Genomic DNA, 23,876 nt, shown 5'->3' on the forward strand with positions numbered 1-23,876 from the left:
TATGTATATTATCATATCATCTGCAAATAGTGATAGTTTGACTTCTTCTTTTCCTATTTGGATTCCTTGGATGTCTTTCTCTTGTCTTATTGCTCTGGCTAGGACTTCCAGTATTATATTGAAAAGCAGTGGTGAGAGTGGACATCCTTGTCTTGTTCCAGATCTTAATGGAATTGCTTTCAGCTTTTCACCATTGAGAATGATACTGGCTGTTGGCTTGTCATAGATGGCCTTTATGATGTTGAGGTATGTTCCTTGTATCCCAAGAATTTCAAGGGCTTTTATCATGAATGGGTGTTGCACTTTGTCGAAAGCTTTCTCAGCATCTATTGATATTATCATATGGTTTTTATATTTCTTTTTGTTGATGTGTTGGATAACGTTGATTGATTTTCGGATGTTAAACCATCCTTGTGCCCCTGGAATGAATCCAACTTGGTCGTGGTGAATTATCTTATGGATACATTGTTGGATTCTGATAGCTAAAATTTTATTGAGGATTTTTGCATCAGTGTTCATTAGGGAGATTGGCCTATAGTTTTCCTTTTTTGTGTTGTCCTTATTCGGTTTTGGTATTAGTGTAATATTGGCTTCATAGAACGTGTTTGGTATTGTCCTTCCTTCTCAATTTTTTGGAAGAGTTTGTGAAGGATAGGCACTAATTCGTCTCTGAATGTTTGGTAGAATTCATTTGTAAATCCATCAGGTCCTGGGCTTTTGTTTTTGGGGAGGTTTTTATTACCATTTCAATTTCGCTGCTTGTAATTGGTCTGTTTAGGTGTTCTATTTCTTCTTTATCTAGCTTTGGGTGATTGTAGAGTTGTAGGAATTTGTCCATCTCCTCTAGATTGTTGAACTTGTTTCCATATAACTGTTCATAGTAGTTACTGATTATTCTTTTGATTTCTGCTGTGTCCGTTGTGATTTCTCCTCTTTCATTTATGATTCTGTGTATTTGTGCTTTCTCCCTTTTTTCCTTTGTGAGCCTGGCTAGGGGTTTGTCTATTTTATTTATTTTTTCAAAGAACCAGCTCTTGGTTTCATTGATCTTTTGGATTGTTTTTTTAGTTTCAATTTCATTTATTTCTGCTTTGGTTTTTATTATTTCTTTTCTTCTACTGGTTCTGGGGTTTTTTGTTGTTCTTTTTCTAGATCTTTGAGCTTCGAGATTAGGTTGTTTCTTTGAGTTCTTTCTTGTTTTTTGATGTGAGCTTCTATTGCTATATATTTTCCTCTTATTACTGCTTTTGCTGCATCCCATACATTTAGGATATTGGTGTCCTCCTTGTCATTCAATTCAAAGAATTTTTTAATTTCTTCTTTGATCTCCTCGTTAGTCCAGTGGTCTTCCAGTAGTGTGGCTTTTAATCTCCATGAGGTAGGATAGTTCCTTGCCTTCTTTTTATGATTTATTTCTAGTTTGATGCCTTCGTGGTCAGAAAAGATGGTTGGTATGATTTCAATCTTGGTGTATCTGTTGATGTTTGTCTTGTGCCCCAGTATGTGATAGATCCTGGAGAATGATCCGTGTGCGCTTGAGAAAAATGTGTACTCCGTTTTTTTTGGGTTTAGTGTTCTGATGTCTGTTAAGCCCAAATGCTCTAGGTCCTTATTTAGAGCTTTAGATTCTTTACTTATTTTTTGTCTTGTTGACCTATCCATTGTTGATAGTGGTGTGTTGAAGTCTCCCACTACATATGTGTTTTCTCTGATGTCTGTTTTCAGAGAGGACAACAGTTGTCTGATATATTTTGGTGCTCTTTCGTTTGGTGAGTATATGTTAATGAGTGTTATTCTTCTTGAAGTATTGTCTTAATCATAATGTAGTGACCATTGGGGTCTCTTTTTATTTTTTTGAGTTTGAAGTCTGTTTTATCTGATATAAGTATAGCTGTTCCTGCTTTCTTTTTGGCCCATTTGCTTGTAGGATTGTTTTCCATCCTTTGACTTTGAGCCTATTTTTATCTTTTGTAGCTAAATGTGTTTCCTGGAGACAGCAAAAGGTTGGGTTTTGTTTCTTAATCCAGGCTGCCACTCTGTGTCTTTTTATTGAAGAGTTTAGTCCATTTACATTTAGAGTTAATATTGATATGTTAGCATCTGTATTTGCCATTATGTTTGTCTTTCCTTTGATTTTATTTATTTATTCTTTTAATAACTTTTTTTTTTTTTTTTTTTGGTCTTCTTTCGTTGTTATTCGTCCCTCTGAGGTTCTGGCTTTAGGATTCCTTGTAGTATTTTTTGGAGTGGGGGTTTAGTCGCAATGAAATTCCGGAGTTTCTCTTTGTCTGGGAAGGTCCATATTCTTTCTTCATGGAGGAAAGAGAGCTTTGCGGGATAGAGTATTCTTGGTTGGCATCTGTTTTCTTGGAGTCTGTTGACTATGTCCCTCCACTCTCTCCTTGCCCGTAGTGTTTCTTCAGAGAAGTCTGATGTCAGCCTGATTGGCTTTCCTTTGAATGTTATCTGTTTCTTCCTCTTGTCAGCTTCATTATTTTTCCTTGTCCTGGATTCTGGGAGCTTTACTATTATGTGTCTTGCTGTGTTTTTCCTTTCGTCGTGGAAGTTTGGTGTTCTTCTTGCTTCTTGTATATCAATTTTCAGTTCCTTCTTCTCATTTGGGAAGTTCTCTTCAATTATATCCATGAATATTTTCTCTGTTCCTACATCTCTCTCCTCTCCTTCTGGAATTCCTATAACTCTTATATTTCCTTTCCTCATGGAGTCAGATAGTTCCCGAAGTCTTTCTTCATTCTTTTTCCTTCGTACTTCTCTTTCCTTTTCTGTTTTGGTTCTTTTTATTTCTGTGTCTTCAAGATTACTTATTCGTTCTTCCATTTCATCTATTCTGCTTTCATTGCTTTTCCCAGAGTTCTTTAGTTCCTCCATTAATTCTTTGATCTCCTGCATTTCTCTTACTTCCCTCTTTAGGGACTCAATTTCCTTCTTCTGATCTATCACTTTTTTAATCATGGCAATTTTAAATTCTCTTTCTGGAAGGCTCAGAAGTTCTTCCAAGTTGCTGTCGTTGCAATCTGGGGAGTGGTTTTCTTTTTGTGGTGTGCTTCTTTCCTGAGGAGTTTTTAGGTTGCGTGTGGTTCTTCTACTCCCTACTGTCTGTTTTCTAATTTGTCGTATGCGTTGGGACACTGTGTTGCTCGGACTGACTGACATCTTGGGTGAACTTCTCCGCTCCCCTCTGGCTCTTCCAGGAGCCATCTCTGTCTTCTGGGGGAGATTTCTGCTTGTTTTAGGCAGTTTTTACTGAAGAAATGTCCCTGTTCTCAAATGGCGAAGCGGGATGCAGTCCCTGCGCCTCCGGTGTCAGGCACACTCTTCTGCGCACCCGGTCTGCCCCGGACGTGGGTGCCTGCTCCCTCTGTGGGCTCAGACTGCTGGTCGGAAGGGGCCTGGCGTGGAATAACTTCCCGGCTGGCCACTGGGTCCTCCAGAAACCTTCTGCCCTTTTCAAGCAGTCTTAAGAAATGTCCTGTTTTATAGGGTGTTAGTGACTTTTTTTTTCCTGGTCGCTAGGTGGCGCCAGAGATCTCTCCTACTGTCCTTGGGGGGCTGTTTTTCGCCTCCCCCCACCCCGTGGGACAGAGAACAGAGCGGGAATGGTAGGGTACACCTCAACAGCTTTGGGTGCTGTGTCTGCCTTGTGCCACCGTCGTGGAGAAACCACGCCCCGAATTTTCGTGCCCCAGGTCTCAGTTCAAAGCCCTCAGTTCCAGGACGCGGGCTGTAGCCCAGTTCAGTGGCGTGGGAATGGCGCCTTTTGCACCCCGCTCCCGTGCCTGGGCGCCTGGTTCCTGCTCACTCAGGGAGGGACCTTCACCTCAGTGAGGACCTCCGTGCGTCTCCCCACAAGCCTAGGTCGTCTCCCCGCAAGCCTAGGTCGCAGGCGCGGGGACCTGGGCAGCCGCGATCCCGGTCTGCACTTGCTTTTCAAGGGAGCCAAGCGCGCCGCTTTCCCGCGCAGGCTTACCGGCAGCCCGGGCTGTGTGCGCGTCTCCCGGGGTCTTTGTTCTTCTCTATTGGTCTCTTTATTGCATTCTTGATTAAATGTGCTGCTTCTTGGATTCCTTGCCTCATTCTTGTCATTTTTTTTAAAAGATTTATTTATTTATTTATGCAAGCACCGGGTACAATTAGAAGCAAGGGAGGGTGAGAGAATTCACCAGAATCAGAGTGGAGAGCAGAGCAGGCAGACTGATGAAGTATACTGCTGAGGGGAGCAGCGGGCGGCAGGAGAGGTCTGCGCGCTATGTGGGACCCTCGCCCGGCGGCCGGGGATTGAACCTGCGCTGCAGAGGCTGCGGGCAGCTTTGCAACCCAGCCCTCAACTGCTGAGCCACCGGGGAGGCCCTCATTTTTTTTTTTTAAGGTAGATCTATCTCTTAGTAATACTAGGTTCTGGGTTAGTAAATTTTCTAATGATTTGGATATCTGAAAATGACAATTTTCTTTTTAAGCTCTGTCCATCACTGCTCTCCATTGTCTTCATCTGAGCTTTCTCTATGGACACTTTTTGGGTTCTTTCCACCCCAGCCCACTAATAAGTCAAGAGATGTGAATCTTTAATTGTTCTTTCTGCAAGACACATGCAGAAGCATTGTAATTTTTTTTTTTTAATTTCCCCTCCACTTTTTTTTTAAGGTCTTTACTTCTGAGATTCCTATTAAATGGATATTGGTGCTCCTGAATTGGATTAATCTGTCTTAATTTTTTGCTCCTATTTAAAAATATTACCTTCTATTCTTCCTGATAAAAATTCTATTTTGGTAACTATAATTTAAGAGCTCTTTCCTACTCTTTTATTGCCAAATTTTCACTGCAGTCTATTCTTTTATGAAGAGTCTATTTTGAATCTCTCTAAAGAAGTAGATAATTTTCCTAAGATTACCTTTTAGTTTCCCCGAATTTCTGCTTCATTTCATTCAGTCTTGGAAATTTTCTTGGAAGCATTGTTTTTCCTGAAATGTCTGTTGGAGTTTGTTTTTCCATTCATAACTTAAATATACATAGCTAGATTTTCTCTATGTGGAGTGTGCTGCCAGCAGGCCTCTGCCCTGGATATAGGCAGGGCTAATACAAATCTTGGTGGGTTAAGGTGAGCTGTGTGAGCCTGCAAAGGGGCAGGTGGGCCTGTTATACCAGGGTAAATGCCTTGATGCTGGTAAATCTGGGTGTGGGAGGAAGGTGGGAGAGGGGCCAGTGTGGAAGCTGGTTTCTAGATTATTCTTTAGTTAATTACTGTGACATCTGTTCTACTTCCCATTCCAGGTGTGGATACCTGCCAACTCTGGATATTTACTTCTCTGTGGCTCTACTATTAGGATGACTGTGGCCCTTGGGTTAGTTCTGGGTTATGACTTCTGCTTCATTCTGTGTATGGCTATGACCCCTGTCCTTTTTATTCTGAAAAACTCATTAAAAGCTTTGGCTTAATGTTCCTCTTTTTCTCAGCACTGTTATGAGTTTAGTTTCTTTTGAGATCTGCTGGTTTTTAATAGCCCATTTTAATAGGGTCTGGAGAAGAAGAGGAGGCCTGCATGCCATAGTGACCCAGAAGCTTAAGTAATTATTTTTCTTCAGTTTTATTGAGATATAATTGACAGATAACATTGTGTATGTTTAAGATGTACAGTATGATGATTTAACATGTATACATATATATATATATATATATAGTGAAATGATTATCACATTAAAGCTAGTTAGCACATCCATCACCATACATAGCAACCTTTTTTTTTTTTTTTTTTTTGGTATGGTGAGGACAATTAAGATCCTCTTGCAAATTTTAAGGGTACAATACAGTGTTGCTAACTGTAGTCATCATGCTGTACATATTTCTAGAACTTACTCAACTTTATTTTTAAAGATTTATTTTTATTATGCATACAAGAACTGGGGTGTAGGCCAGAGATATAGTGGGGTGAGAGGATTCACCAGAGATAGAGTGGGGAGCAGAACAGGTGGATCCACTGAAATACACTGCTGAGGGTAGCAGAAGGTGAGACAGGAGAGGTCTGCTGGCTGGAGAGTGAACTCATGCCATAGTGGCTAGCAATAGCTTTATAGCGCTGAGACTTGAAGCCCTGTGCCACCAGAGAGGCCCTCCTCAACTTTTAATTGGAAGTTTATATCCTTTGACTAATATCTTTCCATTTCCCCTACCTCCTTAGTAACTATCAATCTACTCTATTTCTCTGATTTTGACTTTTTTAATTCCACATATAAATGAGATCAGGAGCTATTATTTGTCTTTGTCTAATTTAACTCACTTAGTGTAATGTCCTCAAGGTCCACCACATTGTCACAAATGGCAAGGCTGAATAACTTTGTCAAGGATGAATAACTTTCAATTATATATATACACCACATTTTTAAAATCTGTTCCTCTATTGATGGACACTAGTTGTTATGGCTGTTGTGAAAAATACCTTATGTGAGGTGCATAAATCTCTTTGAGATAATGATTTTATTTCCTTTAATCATGTATGTCCAAAAGTGGGTTTACTTGTTAATAATTTTATTGAAATATAATTTATATACCATGTAATGAACTCACTTAAAGTATAAAATTTAATGATTTTTAGTGTGTTCAAAGAATTGTATATCCATCACATAATTAACTTCAGAACATTTTCATTACCCCACAAAGGAAGACTACACCCACTAGCAGTCACTCTGTATTGCCCTTCCCCCTACAGTGGACAACCAGTAATTATTTTTGTCTTTATTGATTTGTTTATTCTGAACATTTCATATAAATGGAATCATATAATGTGTGGCATTTTGAAATCAGCCTATGACTTTACACTTTTGGTTAGATTTTCCAGTAATGGCACTTACTGTATCATGCTTTGCAGAGGTGACTAGCATCTGGGGGGGCTATTAAGAAACTAATGCATGGGACTTTGCTAAGGCCTGAGAGACCTAGCAATTCTTTCTTCTTTTCTCTTAAATAGAGCACCCCCAAATTGTGTAAGTTTCAGGAGTCACAAGTGGATCTGCCCCTGCCAGCATGAGAACCACTGTAGATCATTTAAAAAGAATAAAGCTTCTTGAGCACCCCCTTCCCCAGGCTTATGAATCAGAATCTGTGGGCAGGGGACCAGGACTCCTTAGACTTCTAAGTAGCTCTCCAGGTGATGATTATGATGCATATACAGGCTTAAGAACTACTGTATTTTAAAAGGTAATTACTTGAACTATTTATAAACCACTTTAATACTGAAAGAATTCATTGTGGAATCCTTTAATACATTTGAACTGTAGTTTGATAGGCTTTATGGACTTTCAAAGCTGAGGTATTTCAAAGCTGAGGTACCACTCTCAATTGAACACCAGTCAGGTAATGAGAGGACATATCTGAAATTAAAATGTAATGACAGTAGGAAAACATGATTTGTTTGTAAAAAATAGTTTGTATTAGATTTTTCAAGAATTTAGGAAGATTTTTCATATCTCTAATGTTTACTCTTTTATGTGGAACTTCATCAGCAACTTGTGTTATGTTAGAATTCCTGTAGATATTTGTCTTGGAAAATGTTGTATAAGTGGAATCAAACAGAGAATATGGAGTTGCTACAATGTAAGTTAGCAGCATGAGGGAAGATGACACTGTAGCCTGATACAAGTGCCTCTGTTCTACTGCTTGGGGAGGTTGAATGTTTTTTTTTTAAAGCAGTGGAAAATTTGTGGAGCTGTTTTACATGGCCACTGTGATGGGTGGCCAGGAATGCTAGGCATTTTAAGTGCACAGGATAGTGCTACATGACTTCAGACATCATGTTGGACGTTCAGGTAGGCCAAAGCCAGGTATCTAATGATCTGGACTTAAAAGATAATGTCATGTCAATAGGAAAACATGATTTGATTGTAAAAATAAAAATGGTTTTTTTGTGGTTTTAAATGTCAGTGAATTTTATAGGACTGTAATTGCCATGTGAGTTAAGGGAAGATTTTACTTTGGCTGGAAATTTACTAAAAATTGTTCATCATTTCAAAATATATCCCACAAGGCAGTGCTCATGCTCTTGAGTGGCACACCTGTGTCAGTCTAGACTCCAGCCTTGCTTCCAGGATGCTCCTGCCTTTACGTCCATATAAGCATTTGACTATATACACAATGAAAGTCACTTTAATTTTATTTCTTCTTTGTATTACATTTAGTAAACTACTAAACATACTGCACTTAGTAAATCATTTTGAATTTTATATTTAGGCAGTTCATAATAATAAAGAAGGTACTGCAAAATGTTTGCTATGCAGAGGTATTTTCATTCTTAAAGAGTTGTTTTGAAATAATATTTCTTAACCAGGAGTCTACATCAGACTACCCGTGGATGTTTAGAAAATGTCCATTGTGAACCTCTGCTAGAAATACTAATTTAATAGTTCTCCAGGAAATCTTAGAACTCTGTGGACGTTTTCCAGCTCATGTCATGCTTAGAGAATGGTACTCTTTGTATTGTACCCCCAGGTGGCTGGAGACAATTGCTTCAGGCTGCAGGTGAATGAGTGGGGATCCTGCCACCCCTGCCCTGCCCTGCCCTGCCCTGCCCTGCCCTGCCCTGCCCAGCCCTGCCCTGCTCTGTCCGCCTGCTCTCCTAGCAGAGATGCATTGACGTCTTGGCTGCTTGGGATGCTCATGAAAAATTCAGATTCTTTCTTTCACACTGTATATGAATAGCAAATCATCACCATGTACACTTTAAATTCTTACTGTTGTATTTGTTAGAAAGGAGAATAAAGGACTGGTGAGTTAAAGGGTGATCTTTAGGCAAATTTTAGCAGCTCATTAAAAGTATGGGGAAGAGTGGGGTGTCCTCCCCAGATGCATGCTGGTGCTGGCTCTGAAGGGCGAGTTGTAGGAGGTGGAACAAGAGTGGAGCCCAGGTAGTCCGCCTTCCAGGCAGATGCCAGAGGGTCAGGTCATCTGGGGAGACTGAGGGTGGAGGAAGTTTCATGGTTGGTTGACTGAAAATCGTCTTGGGTGACTGGAAACCAGCATGTTACTAGCATTATTAACATTCCCTAAGCGGATGTTATTGGAACACAGTTGGGGAAATGCTGATGTACTGGAAACAGGCTTGGGCAAAGAATCAAGAGGCCTGGGTTTTCATTTATGTCAGATATCAGATGCCAAAAACTTCCTTCAAGTCAGTGAAGGTGCTCCTGAGTGTGATTTCTTCTTCAGGACAGTACCTAAGTTACCAGGCTAGAGATACACAGATAAAGCATATACAGCCTGACTGTGAAGTGGGGTTGGGAAAACAGATAGATAAAATGATGATTCTAACTAATATGATACTGGCTATAGTAGAAGTAGGAATGGGGAGCTTGGGAGCTTTTAGAAGTGACCTGAATTAGACTGTAGAGAATGCTTCTGGAAGAGCTGCTTATCTGAGCAGTGTCTGAGGATGAGTTGGATGGGTGCTGGGAAGAAAGATGTTTTGGACAGTGAGTTTTAAATATAATGGATTGATTCTTCATATTGGGTTTTAGAAATCTGTCTGGAAACTGTATAATTAATTGCATAGGGGTTAGAGAGAGGTGAGACTAGATGCAGTGTACCTTGTTAGGAAGGTGTATACACACACACATACACACACAAACACACACACACACACACACACATGGGCTTAAATAAATCAGTTTTCTTCAGAGCTCCATGGTGGTTCCCTGTGTTGGGCCACCCAACTCCTTTGGACTGTTTGGTCTGCTATCCTTCGAACATTTCTCATCTTCTGCTGTGGCTGCTTGAGCTCTAGCCACATCGCTAGAGTAGGAAGGAAGAAAAGCATGGTCAAAGGGCATTGCACTATCTGTATTAAGGATACTTTGGAGACATGACCACAAACACTTTCAGTTGCATCTCATTTAGTGTCATGACCACAGCTACACGGGAATGCTGAAAAGGTAATCTATTTAAAGGAAATAAAAAAGAAGCTCAAAAGAAATTCAGCACTTTCAACCAGAAAGATAGAAGGAAAATCAGAACAGAAAGATATTTGGGAAACAAGTGAAAAAGGATTTAGCAGGAAGGGAGTAATTTATGCCAAAAATAAGATAAGCTTCTAGCAATTAGGAGGAAAGTGAACGCAGTAGAGAAATATATATGCGTGTGTGCCTATGTGTCTATATCAATTGGATGTGTTTGTGCATAAAAGTTGTTTCGATTAAACTTAAAGATAATCACATGAGGGCCTCCCCTGGTGGCGCAGCGGTTGAGCGCTGGGCTGCGAAGCTACCACAGCCTCTGCAGTGCTAGTTCGATCCCTGGCCACCGGCGAGGGTCCCACATGGCGCGCAGACCTCTCCTGCCGTGCCCGCTGTGTGTTTCATCGGTCTGTCTGTTCTGTTCATCGGTCAGCAGTGTGTTTCATCGGTCTGTCTGTTCTGTTCCCCGCTCTGGCTCTGGTGAATTCTCTCGCCCTCCTTTGCTTCTCACTGTACCCAGTGCTTATATAAATGAATAAATAAATCTTTAAAAAAAAAAAATCACATGACTTAAATTCACTCAGGGTAAATGGTGGTTTTACCCGTGGTGTGTTCTCTACATATCTTTTGCCCTTTGCTCCTTGGCAGCCCACTCTGGGCTTTTGTCACTGTAACAGGACAGTTACTAAATCTCTCATATCAAATTTCTGGATATATTTACTGCTAATTGAAGATATTTTATGGCTATGGTGACACAGATATTCAATACATGGACTAGCATGACCTAAACATGAAATGGTTTGATATTCGAGATGAAATGTTCGGGTCCCAGTTGCCGCCACTCATCACCACCTTCTTTGAGCTTTAGTGTGAGGATACAAGTGAGGATGAGGGAATGGCCAGAGCTGTGATGGCCCTGGCCATGTGGAATTAGGCATGGTGAGTTTATGTTGCTTTTACAATAATCCTGCTAGAAGTATGATACATTCATGGGGACACAAATATTTGAAAGTGGGCGACCATTTTTTATCATTTTAATCTAATTGCAGAGAGCTGTCAGCAGATGTCTAGGTTTTCTTTCACTGTTTTTTTTTTTTTTTGTTGTTGTTGTTGTTGTTGTTTTTTCCTGAAAACCTTGGTAGGAAAGTTTTGGAAAGTAGAAAGATTTATGCCTGAGTGCTACTTACAGAGTCGCATTACTAGTTAAACAACACTACCCTCCGGTGGACAGAGCGTGTAACACTTCTTAGCAGGAGTGCTCAAATTGTGACGTGTTGTTTCCTTTTGCTGCTAACAGACATCTTTCAAATTTGCTTTGGAGGTTAGTTAATATGTTTTCTTCCTGTCTGTTTTAGCTAATGTGATATTTATAAAAATTCCAGTGGTATACAGCTATGCTTTTAATCTATTGTGTCTCAATCTCATGATGTTAGGAAATTAAAGAGTTGGAATTTTCATGGCAAAAACATGTAAGTTTTTGAAATAGAATTGTTTGCTGACTATATACTCAGATGGATATTTTTGCATACCTGATAATAATAACACTTAAGTATAAGATGCATTAAAATAGTAGCCGAAACCTATCTGGAATGTTGTTTTTGCTTTTTTTATATATAAATTTTGCAAAGGCTTCTTTTTTGTTTGTTTGTTTGTTTATTTATTTATTTATTACATCATTGTTCATTCTTAAACAATATTTTCTTCCCCCCACCCCCTCAGGTGTAGTCCCCATAGAATTTCCTTCACCAATGCACCTGTGCACCATCACCTCAGTCCCCTGTGCTTCTCCCTCCCTCTCCCTGATCCCTCTCCCTCCTCCTCCCCTGCAGTGTGTCTCTGATTTATAATTGTCCATTTTTGCTTTGTTGTGTTTTGTACTGTTACTATTTTTTTTACACTGATGTCTTATTTGGTTCCCCTATATTCCTGCTAGAAGTGAAACCATCTGATATTTTTCTTTTTCCTTCTGGCTTATTTCACTGAGCATAATTCCTTCTAGTTCCATCCATGTTGCTTGCTGCGAATGACATGAGTTTATCTTTTTTTGATTGCTGAATAATATTCCATTGTGTATATATGCCATATCTTCTTGCTCCAGTCATCTATTTTTGGGCATTTGGGTGGTTTCCAGGGTAGATCCCTAGTAGTGGAATTGCCAGGTAGTATGGTAGCTCCATTTTTAGTAGACTGAGGAAACTCCAGACAGCTTTCCATAGTGGTTGGACCAGTTTGCACTCCCACCAGCAATGCAGAAGAGTTCCTTTTTCACCACATACTCACATCCTCGACAGCATTTGTTGTTGCTTGTTTTTTTTTTTTTTTTTTTTTTTGATCTGTGCCATTCTCACTGGTATAAGGCGGTATCTCAATGTGATTTTAATTACAAATTTTGCAAAGACTTCTAAAGAAATTAGTATTATTGGGGATGTAATAATTGAAAGACTAATATGGAAAGTCCTGAATTGGCTTTTTCTTAACTGGTAAGTTTTTTAGTTGTTGCATTTGTTTTGATTTATATTAAATTATGATGTAGGTTGACAATAGGAATAGGATTTTTTTTTAATATTTTCGTTCAATTCTGAACAGTTCTCTGCTCAATTGTAATAATATTGAGTAGTGAGAGACACACACAGACACACACACACAGTTGTGAGTATCTTTATGTGATGTGAATTGTAAAATTAAACGCTATTTGGGAGGCAAGGGTAAAGATGCCTTTTCCTGTCTTATCAAATAATGCATGCAGAAGTGAACATTTTACACACTGTGAAACTGATACTCTGTCAGGACATTTGTGTGTTAGTTATTCTTTAAACCTCAGAAGAATCCTCTGATACTAGATTCTCCTTACCCCTTCAAACCCTTCCCCCTACCCTTAGATCACAGATGGATTCACAGAGTTCAGTAATTTCAAAGCAAGTAAGTCATGGAAGTGGATACCAACACCAGCGTGACTTCCAATCTAAGTCTTTCCATCTGGCCCAGCAGCCTCATACAGAATCAGAGCGAGGTGTACTATACTCCAACCACCTGTTTCTAACTTTGCATGAAAGTGGGCTGTAATTCTGACTTTGTCATGACTGGCAGTGTAATAGTGAATAAACTGTTGAATTCTTCCAGCTTCACGTTTTTAGTCTTTAAAACAAGGCTTCCCTGTCTCTCTGTAGGCTGGAGAAGGAGGGCATGTTATGTATTGATGGTCCACCCCCAGTTAACCCAAAGCACCTCTCTTTTATCTGTTTTACATGTTGCACTTCTGTATTAGAATCTGTATTAGATATCATTTGAGGGTAAAACTTTTTTGATTTAAAACTTTGATTTAAAACCTTTTTAGCTATTTGATTCTATGATTTCCTAGCCTATCTAACTCATTCATTCTTTCTTTAAAAAAAAAAAAGAATAAGATTTATTTATCCATGAATACAAGAACTGGGGTACAGGCCAGAGGCATGGGAGGTGAGAGAGGATTCATCAGAGACAGAGTGGAGAGCAGAACAGGCAGAATGACCGAAGTACACTACTGAGGGGAACAATGGGCAAGCCAGGAGAGGTCTGCTGTGCCATGTAGGTAGCTTCCTGGCCGGGAATTGAACTTGCACTCCGGAGGCTGTGGACAGCTTCATAGCACCATGCTCAACCCCTTGCGCCACCAGGGAAAACTCCTAACTCCTTCTTTCTTGACAGATATAGATGTAGCACGATAGCTCCTTACACTTTTCTTTTGGAAAGAAAAGAGGTATGGCCTGAGGCATCAGATTCTTAATACATATTCCTTTTTATTGGTAATATTACGGGCCATTAAATTCAGAGGAAAGCAAACTCTTGGTGGGGCAGTCCTCTCTGTCTTAGGACACTGAAATGTCTGAATTCTTTATCCAATATAATTCGACCAGCCAGCCTACCTCCTTTTCCTTGCATTGTAACTTCCGACCACCCTAACCCTTCCCTCCCAGCAGCTGGAAATTATAATGCCAGGAATATGGTAGAAGTGAAAAACAAAACAAAGCAAAACAAAAACTTAAAACACTGAAACATAAAATTTCTATTTGTTCTCACCATTGTAGAATTAGAGAAGATTCTTGGCAAGATGCACATCAGTGAGCAAGACCATGTAGCTTTTCATTCACAGCTCTGTTATCTGTGCCTCCCCCCAATGTTAGTTTTTTCTTCCTTGTGCCTGTGCCTTTGTGGATTGAAGTAGTGAAATATTCAGTCAGTGTTAGTTCATGTGGTAAGACAGTGGTGTTAATAAAGCAGTGTCAGATCTTAAGGTACAGCTAGCTTTTATTTCAGCATAATCAGGTACTGCTCTACAGTTGGTTTTTGTTGGTTAAAAGGAGTCCTAGCACATGAATAGGAATAAGTCAACATTCAATGCCAAACCCAATGATTAGGAAAAAGTAATTTAGAGATCTCATCCTTTCGCAGATGGACTGTTAAATATCTGAATATGGTCCTTTCAATTGTCCTTGGAACAGCTGGCTTGGTGAACTTTGAGTTAGTCCTGATTAAAATAGAATAGAATTGAAAAAATAAATTGAAGGCTTGTTTAAATTTTCTGTTAAAAGGAAAATGACTAGAGATTCTTTGTATGGTGGCTGGTTCCCCTGAATTTGTTGGGAAAAGAGGTTTCTATAGTTTTGGTTCTTATATCTAGATAGTTTAAAAAAAATAGGGAGGACACACAAAATAAGTGTTTCTTGTTTAATGCATTTGATTGATTTCTACATTTATTAGTTTAGTATTTGCTAAATACTGCCCATCACTGTTTCTAAGAAGCTAATGTTCTTGTAAGCAAGACGACATCCACTAAATTGAAGATGATGTGTAATTAAGTACCAGATAAGCTGGTATAAACCTTAGGAGCAATGACTCCGTCTGTGCTAAAGGTCCAGCATAGAATCCAGACATGGTCTTCTTTGGAAAGGGAAGGGGAGAGAGGACTGGTGTAGATAGAGACACACTCTTTAGATCTGGAGCCGCTGGGAAGCTGGCTGTGTAGTCATCATGCTGCTAACAGCAGAGGAGAGAGCAGAGCAGGGCACGAGGCTCCTTACAGGGAGGCTGACTTGTTCTGTGCCTGGAAAGACAGATGGCATTGGAATATATGGAAATAATGAGGAGACTGTTCTTTGCAGAAGATGGACATGGTGTGGAAAACAATAGAATATGGACTCAGGTGAAGAACTGAATTAAAGTACGATTATGGAAAACCATTAGTATCCACTCAGAAAGTGGAGATTTGAAGTGTGTATCTTTAAACCCTCTCCTGAGCAGATTTCCCCCCTCACCCCCCTGCCACTCTCTACTTGACTGACTGTCCTTTTCTTGGGGGCCTCCATTGTACCTTTAGAGTCTGCCTCTTTTATGACAGTCATTTTGAAAGGCTCTACTTTACAGGTTTTTCTTTCATAAAGACAATACCTGATTACCTTGATTGGAACTGGCAGTTTTTCAGTGCACATTCATCAGTTTATCTATATATTCAGTGTGGATTACGTCTACAGATAGTTTGATTTCAACCATTTCATGTTGAATCTTAAAATTCAGATTTTGGTGATACCTTGTTCTCATTCTTGTGTACTGAATGCAGAAGACAGAAAAATCAAATTCTGTTTAGCAATATATTTAACAAATTTGCCTTATAAAGAGCTTAAATGAAAGAAAATTAAAAGTCAGCAACCATGTGTCATTAATATCTGAATATGATCATTTGTCTCCTGAATATGGTTCATTAGTCTGCTGTTGAATTCAACAGTGTGTTACTGCACTGATATTTGAGTTCAAAAGAGTTTGGTTACAGCTGTTGCTCATGCTGAATTTCTTAGTTTAAGTTGTTTTGGGATATGAAGTTGCCACGTGGAATGCTCAAGGTGAGCAGTAATACTTGCTGGCATAGGGTCTATGCTGTGCTTCTCACACACATGGCGGTCTCTCAGGTCCAGCTGAGCTTTCCCAGCCAAAATGAAACTGAAATTTCTGTCATTGACAAGGTCTCTCTTCTCCTCCCCCTTATTTGCTCTTAACTGTAAATTTCTCTCCCTACTACTTAAGGTCTTTGACATCTTCTGATTTGAGTGTGATAGTTATTTTACAAAAATGTTTAAGGGCTTCCCTGGTGGCGCAGGAGGTTAAGACGCAACCTATGAAGCTGTCCACAGCCACTGCAGCATGAGTTCAATCCCCAGCCAGGGAGCAACCCACATGGCACAGCAGACCTCTCCTGTCTCGCCCGCTGCTCCCCTCAGCAGTGTATTTCAGGTAATCTGCTTGTTCTGTTCCCCACTGTCTCTGGTGAATCCTCTCACTGCCCCTCCCTACCCCAACACACATACCTCTGCCCTGTACCCCAGCTCTTGTATGCATAAATAAATAAATCTTTTTAAAAAATGTTTAAAAAATTTGTGGTCAGATCCTTTTGGTACACTGAAATTTCTTTGAATGAGGCCCCCTTGGTGGCACAAGGGGTTTAAGTCTCAGGACTATAAAGCTATCAGCAGCCACTGCAGCACGAGTTTGATCCCTGGCTGGAGAGCTAAACTAGATGGTGCAGCAGACCTCTTCTGTCTCTCCTGCTGCTCCCCTCAGCAGTATATTTTAGTAGATCTGCCTGTTCTGCTCCTCACTCTGTCTCTGGTGAAGCCTCTCACCCTTTCCCCGACCTTCGACCATACCCCAGTTCTTATATGCATAAATAAATAAAAATAAATCTTCAAAAAAAAAAAAGAAATTTCTTTGAATGATATGAGTTAAAGAGAAAATTTCTTAGGTGAATGAGAGAACTTTTAGTACCTAATCTGAGACCCTCTGAAGCAGGATTTCCTAACTTTAGAGGGTCTGTGAGCCTCAGAAATTTCATGCAAAGTTAATGTGAATAGTCATCTGAGTGTGTTTTACCAGGATAGGATCTGCTGATGTCTTAAAGTAGTCCATGATGCCAGAAAAGTTGAGAAGAACTTCTTTGAAATTTGGTTAACAAAAAAATCAGGTATTATATTTTTGTAGTCCTACAAATGCAATTTATCACCCTAAATCCACTACACTAATAATGTATTATGAAATAGCCTCTTTTAAGTAATTCAGTTACTGAATCTTTATTATCTTTTTAAGTTGTACCTCATACTAGAAATGTCAAAGGGATTGATTTATATTTTTAATTTCTTTTTTCTATTTGAAACATGGTATCTGTACTATTCAGAGACCACTTGATAAAATCTTTATAAAGATGAGGAATGATGAATTGTTTTACGTCCATGCAGCCAAGGTTTGCCTTGCAAGTTAACATCATCACCCTACATATAACTTTTGAACACAATGATACAGTTATCTAGGATGTAGAAAGTATGAAATCAAAATTAAGTTGGGTAGACAATATGAAATTATGATACTATAAGGACTGAAAGGAAATTCCAGATAACATATTTTAAGAGTAAAGGGCTCATTATGAGTTGGATGAGGCGTGGAGGACTTGTGGGAGGGGTGGGATTTGAGCAGAGACATGAGGACTGAATAAGACAGTGAGAGAGGTAGTGCTGAGACTTGGCTCGTTCACCACCAGGGAGGCCCAGAATGTTCTTAATTTTATACAGCATGTCTGTTATATTTAAAAAGAAAAGCCGGATACACAGTGCTATCAACAGTTGGGAATAAGGTGAGAATTAGTGGCCAGTGGGCAAAGGAACTGGAATGACATGGCAAAGCGTGGGTGGGGAATAACCGTATGAGCAAAGCCCAAAGGTGGTGTCCCAAGTTGACCAATAGAGAAGCAGCATTGGAGGGTGGTAAATAGCATGGATTCTTTCCTTGGCTTCCAGACCTGACTAGACACTAACCACGCTATCCTCAGTTTCTTAATTTGTAAGACTGGTGCCTTTCTTAGAATGTTCTTAATTTTATTTTTTAAAAAGATTTTTATTTATTTTATGCATATAAGAACTGAGGTATAGGCCAGAGGTGGGGGGTGAGAGGATTTACCAGAGACAGAATGGGGAGCAGAACAGATTGATTGAAATACACTGAGGGGAGCAGCGGTTGAGACAGGAGAGGTCTGGTGTGCCATGTGGATCAGCCCCCTGGCTGGGGATCGAACTCAGACCACAGCCATGGGTGATAGTGTGATCGTGCTGAGACTTGGCTCGTTCACCACCAGGGAGGCCCAGAATGTTCTTAATTTTATACAGCATGTCTGTTATATTTAAAAAGAAAAGCCGGGGCCTCCCCGGTGGCGCAGCGCTTGAGCGCTGGGTTGCGAAGGTGCCCGCAGCCTCTGCAGCGCCGGTTCGATCCCCGGCTGCTCCCTGGCCACCGGAGGAGAAAGGGTCCCACATGGCGCACAGACCTCTCCTGCCACCCGCTGCTCCCCTCAGCAGTGTACTCGGTCCTTCTGCCTGCTCTGCTCCCCGCTCTGGCTCTGGTGAATTCTCTCACCCTCCCGCGCTTCTGACTGTACCCAGTGCTTGTATAAATACAAACAAATTAAAAAAAAAAAGAAAAAAAGAAAAGCCGGATACACAGTGCTATCAACAGTTGGGAATAAGGTGAGAATTAGTGGCCAGTGGGCAAAGGAACTGGAATGACATGGCAAAGCGTGGGTGGGCAAACTGTGATCCTTGGGCCAAATCCTAGTCTTCTCCTATCTTTGTAGAGAACATTTGATTGGAACATAGCCATGGATTAGCTTACTATAAAATGTTTATGGCTGTTTTTGCTACCATGGCAGAGTTGTGTATTTGTGTGGAGACCTGATGGCCCATGAAGCTAAAATATTTACTATTTGATCCTTTACAAAAATGTTTGCTAACTGCTGAGTTAAAGAGGCAAAATTACTTGCCCAAATCACATGATAAGTAACGGAACAAAGGCTGATTCACAGCAGTAGAGTAATGATCAGCTAGTTGTCACTGGACACTTTCTCCATGCTGGCTATTATTTTAAGCACTTTCTTTGTATTCACTCATTTAGAATACTTGCCACCATACCTGTTTGTTTGTTAGATGATAGATGTTTCTTTCACGTTCTTGCATTTTAGAAGGCAAAGCATATTAAGTGAGAAGGGGAGAGAGCTGAGAACTAATCAATTCTTGCTAGTACCTGTAGTTAAAGGGCAGCGGGAGTACAGCAGAGTGGATGACAGAAGAAGCCAGCAGAACCTAGCAGATTGTCCCATGGCCAGTGGGAGAGACGACTGTCAAAGAAATTCTATGCCCCTCCATCCCTTGGCTGATCAGCCTGTGCTCTGCTCTTGGGCCAGTGTCTAGGTTTGTCTGGTTCTGCGTCCCTGCAGCCAGCATACAAACCAAAACCCTTAATATTCCCCACAGAGAGGTGGAAGTTATGTTGTACTGAGCATGAATGATACAAGGTGAGAGTTAAAAAATTATTTTTTGTTTTTTCTCTTTTTTAAAAATTTGTTCTTATTCATATTTTTGCACTATTTTAAGGATGAGAATTTTTAAGTATAATTTCTTACTGAAACAAAGAAAAAGTAAAGCAAGAAGTTTATAAGGTAAAGGATTATAATCCTAGTTTAACTAAAATTTAGCCAGAAATCATCATAACGTGTGCAACTTATAGGGCCCTTCTGAATACCTCTAGTTCCCACTTAAATGCCACTTGAACACTTGGAGTTTTCTACCTTGAGAGAGATTCAGTTTCTTAGAGATTTTGCCTTTCAGATCTTTGTATATGGATGTTCTTTTCTTCTGCTCCTGTGCTACCCTGACACCTTGGGGTTCTAAGTCCACTTGTGCCCCTGTGCACAAGGAAAGCAGCTTCTCAACTGACAGTAAAAATTCTCCTTGCCCCATTACCTGCAGTTCCAGTTTTATGCCATCTTGAATCAACCTTGCAGTTTGACATTTATGTTTCCTGGTATCTCAGTGACATGTGTTGCAGCAGTGAACAAAACAGTCACAAAACCACTGACTTTGGAGGTTTTTTTTAATGTCAGTGGAGCTTATATTTTAATCACATTAACCACTAACTAGCATAAGACTCTAGGATAATACCGGAAATAACCAGACTATGCAACAATAATTAAATTATGCTACTAAGTGGCATACTTTGTGTCCATTAAAAATTATGTTTACATGGTTTCTATATTAATAAAAATAAGATATAAGTAATATTGTAAATAGTTAATACAAGCAACTAAAAGGGGGCGGGGGAGTTAAAATTGCCAAACTATGTTAGAATAAAAGACCAGAATGAAGCTCAGTATAGAGTAATGGTTTTGTTGGTTTCCTTCTGCTCTTATTTTTGGGTTGCCAACTGAATTACTTCTTTTTTTCTTTTAAACTTTGGTCTGAGGAATATTTTTTGCTCTCTTTTTCTTCTAATTATGTGTTGACTAGATTGCTTAGACTTTGTATTCTTGATTTATAATGAAGAGTTAATGTCCTGTGTGTTAGTTAATGTCCTGTCAGATTAGTGTAAGGATGCTTTCCTCAGAAAGCTATAAGAAAAGAAGGTACTCTTATATTCAAGTTCTTGACCATTTCTGTATTAGGGACATTTTGATTGTTTTGAAGCACAAAAAATTTTTGGAAAGAATACCGTAATTTGAAACAATTCAGATCATGCTGGTTGATGCTTACAGAGACCACTAAAACAAGTGTAACAAGAGAGAGAAAACAAATTTAACATACATGTACAGGTTATTTCTGGGAAAATGATTCTAAAGTTATAAATGTTGGATGTTGCTGTGAACTGGCTTTTTAAAGATGACTTTTAAAGGTCATTCAGTAAGTGATTAGAGTGTGAATACATAAAGTGAATAGATACTGCAGAATAGGATAGAGTTTCCAGGAACAGCACCACACAGATTTAAAAATTGCTGTATCTCAACTTAAGACAAAACTGAAGATGTAATATAACCCCAAAAGCCTCTCTAGTGCTAGTCGAAGTCCTATGACCAATTGCATGTGAAAAGCTTGAAGAAATTAATTCCCAAAGTGTAAGTGAATAAAAAGCAAGCATTTCTTTATTATTGTTTTGTATAGTATATGATTTTATACATGTGTGACATTAACATAATAAAAAATATGACAGAAACCATTTGATCAGTGAATCTGATCAGTGAATCTGATCCTCAAAGCATATGTATTCAGTGTGACCTGCAGTTTATTGGAAGTAATGGGTTACCATAGTTATTTAGGGTTGTTTTATATTTAGGTATGCCTGAACAGTTAATTGGGTGTCTACTATATAGTAGACTCTTGAGTAAATGGTGACAGACACCTGTGATAGGGTCTTTTTCTGTTCTTTGAGAGCTTCCTTCTTAACCACCAGCCAGGTGGGAGCAGACACATATAGTAAGGATTACTTAGAAGATGGTGAGGGGTCCAAGGGATGAAAAGTATCTGCCCAGTTCCTGGACTCTAGGAATCTTAAGTGTTGGTGTGGTTTCCTGCTCCTCTGCCCCTTCTACATCCACATCCACACCATTTGTAGTGTGGAGAAGATGCCTTAGTTCCAACGCACTCATCAGCGTATTCTTAGGGCAGCTGACTTGGAGCATCTTCTCAGTTGTTCTAGGGCAGCTGAAGAGTTTTACCACTGATTCTTAATTACATTTACAGTACATGGGCCACATGGGGGAGGAGGCAGGCAGTGGGCAAGAGCATCATTTTGCTGGTAGAAATGGGTGAGGCAGGGTAGACACCTGAGTAAGTTTAGCATTGGATAGGTTAAATAACTTCCTACATTCTGGTCTATAGGGTGGTTCTATTACCAGATCTGGGGTGATTTAGGGCAGGGGGAATATTAGGTTAGTAAATGAAGATAGATGAAGTTGATGATTGGGGATGTGGCTCTCCATTAGTTGGTTCGGACACCCAAGGTGTGCTCTCAGGTGAGTCCTTTGCTATCTCCAGGAAATAGCTGGCCCTGGCAGGGCCTGCCTCGGAAACATTAAGACTCCAAACACTAAAGCAGCAATATAGAAAATAAGAAGATACGGACAATACAACTATTCAAAATATTTTATAAATGTGGCCTCCTGGGTGGTGCAAGGGTTTAAGTGTCAGCACTGTGAAGCAATCAGCAGCCGCTGCAGCATGAGTTTGATCCCTGGCCAGGGAGCTACCCACATGGCACAGCAGACCTCTCCTAACTTGTCCACTGCTCCCCTCAGCAGTGCATTCAGTCGATCTGCCTGTTCGGTTCTCCACTCTGTCTCTGGTGAATCCTCTCACCTCCCCAACCTACACTTCTGGCCTGTACCCCAGTTCTTGTATGCATCAATAAATTAATCTTTAAAAGATATTTTATAAATAAATCTCATACTTTGTTCATTAAAAACATTGGTTGCAGTTTTGAGGTATGCTTTTATTTAAAAATATTCCTTTAAAGTCCTAGCCAGAGCAATAAGACAAGAGAAAGACATCCAAGGAATCCAAATAGGAAAAGAAGAAGTCAAACTATCACTATTTGCAGATGATATGATAATATACATAGAGAACCCCAAAAAGTCCACAGAAAAACTAATTCAACTCATCAATCAGTTCAGTAAAGTGGCAGGATACAAAATCAACACGCAAAAGTCAGTAGCCTTCCTATACACAAACAATAAATCTGAAGAAGAAGAAATAAAAAAAACCATCCCTTTTTTTATCGAAACAAAAAAAATCAAATATTTGGGAATAAATCTAACAAAAGAGGTAAAGGACCTATACAAAGAAAACTATAAAACACTGTTAAAAGAAATAGAAGAAGACACAAAGAAATGGAAAGACATCCCCTGCTCATGGATTGGAAGAATAAACATTATTAAAATGGCCATCCTTCCAAAAGCAATATACAGATTCAATGCTATTCCAATCAAAATTTCAATGTCATTCTTCAAAGAAATAGAACAATTATTGATGAAATTCATATGGAATCACAAAAAACCCCGAATAGCCAAAGCTCTCCTGAAAAAAAAAGAAGAGAATGGAGGCATCACACTCCCAGACTTCAAACTATACTACAAAGCCATAATCATCAAAACTGCATGGTATTGGAACAAGAACAGACATACAGACCAATGGAATTGAATAGAAAATCCAGAAATAAACCCACAGATTTATGGTCAACTAATCTTTGACAAAGGAGCAAAGACTATGCATTGGAGCAAAGAAAGTTTGTTCAATAAATGGTGCTGGGAAAACTGGGTCACTACATGCAAAAGAATGAAGCTTGACCACTACCTCACACCATACACAAAAATCAACTCAAAATGGATTAAAGAACTAGACATAAGACCTGAAACCATAAAATATATAGAAGGAAATATAGGCGAAACACTACGGGATTTGCACATCAAAGACATCTTTACAGACACATCACCCAAAGCAGTGATAGTGAAGGCGAAGATAAACAGCTGGGACTACATCAAATTAAAGAGCTTCTGCACAGCAAAAGAGACAATAACAAAAACAAAGAGAAACCCCACCAACTGGGAGAACATTTTTGCACCCAACACTAATGATAAAGGACTGATCACAAAAATCTGCAAAGAGCTGATGAGACTCAACAACAACAAAGAAAAGAATCCAGTCAAAAATGGGCAGAAGAGCTAAAAAGAAACTTCTCTGAAGAGGAAATGCAAATGGCCAACAGGCATATGAAAAAATGTTCAACATCACTTGTCATCAGGGAAATGCAAATCAAAACTACCATGAGATACCATCTTACACCAGTGAGAATGGCACATATTAAAAAAACTAGCAACAACAAATGTTGGCGAGGGTGTGGAGAAAAAGGAACTCTTCTGCACTGTTGGTGGGAGTGCAAACTGGTCCAACCACTGTGGAGAGCTGTGTGGAGATTTCTGGACCTACTAAACATAGAGCTTCCATATGATCCAGCAATTCCACTCCTAGGTATTTACCCAAAGGACACAGAAACATCAATTCCAAAGAACACCTGCACCCCTATGTTTA

At 39.6% G+C, this 23,876-nt stretch overlaps 1 protein-coding gene across 3 annotated transcripts in view; it reads left to right on the top strand.

Annotated features, from left to right (window-relative positions):
* The window catches only part of PSD3 (pleckstrin and Sec7 domain containing 3), a 507,571-nt gene that overhangs the window by 199,362 nt on the left and 284,333 nt on the right, over positions 1-23,876 (top strand). The window lies entirely within an intron of this gene.

Source organism: Talpa occidentalis, unplaced genomic scaffold (genome assembly GCF_014898055.3).
Source record: "Talpa occidentalis isolate TD23 unplaced genomic scaffold, MPIMG_talOcc4v2.1 talOcc4.4, whole genome shotgun sequence".
Classification (NCBI taxonomy): domain Eukaryota; kingdom Metazoa; phylum Chordata; class Mammalia; order Eulipotyphla; family Talpidae; genus Talpa; species Talpa occidentalis.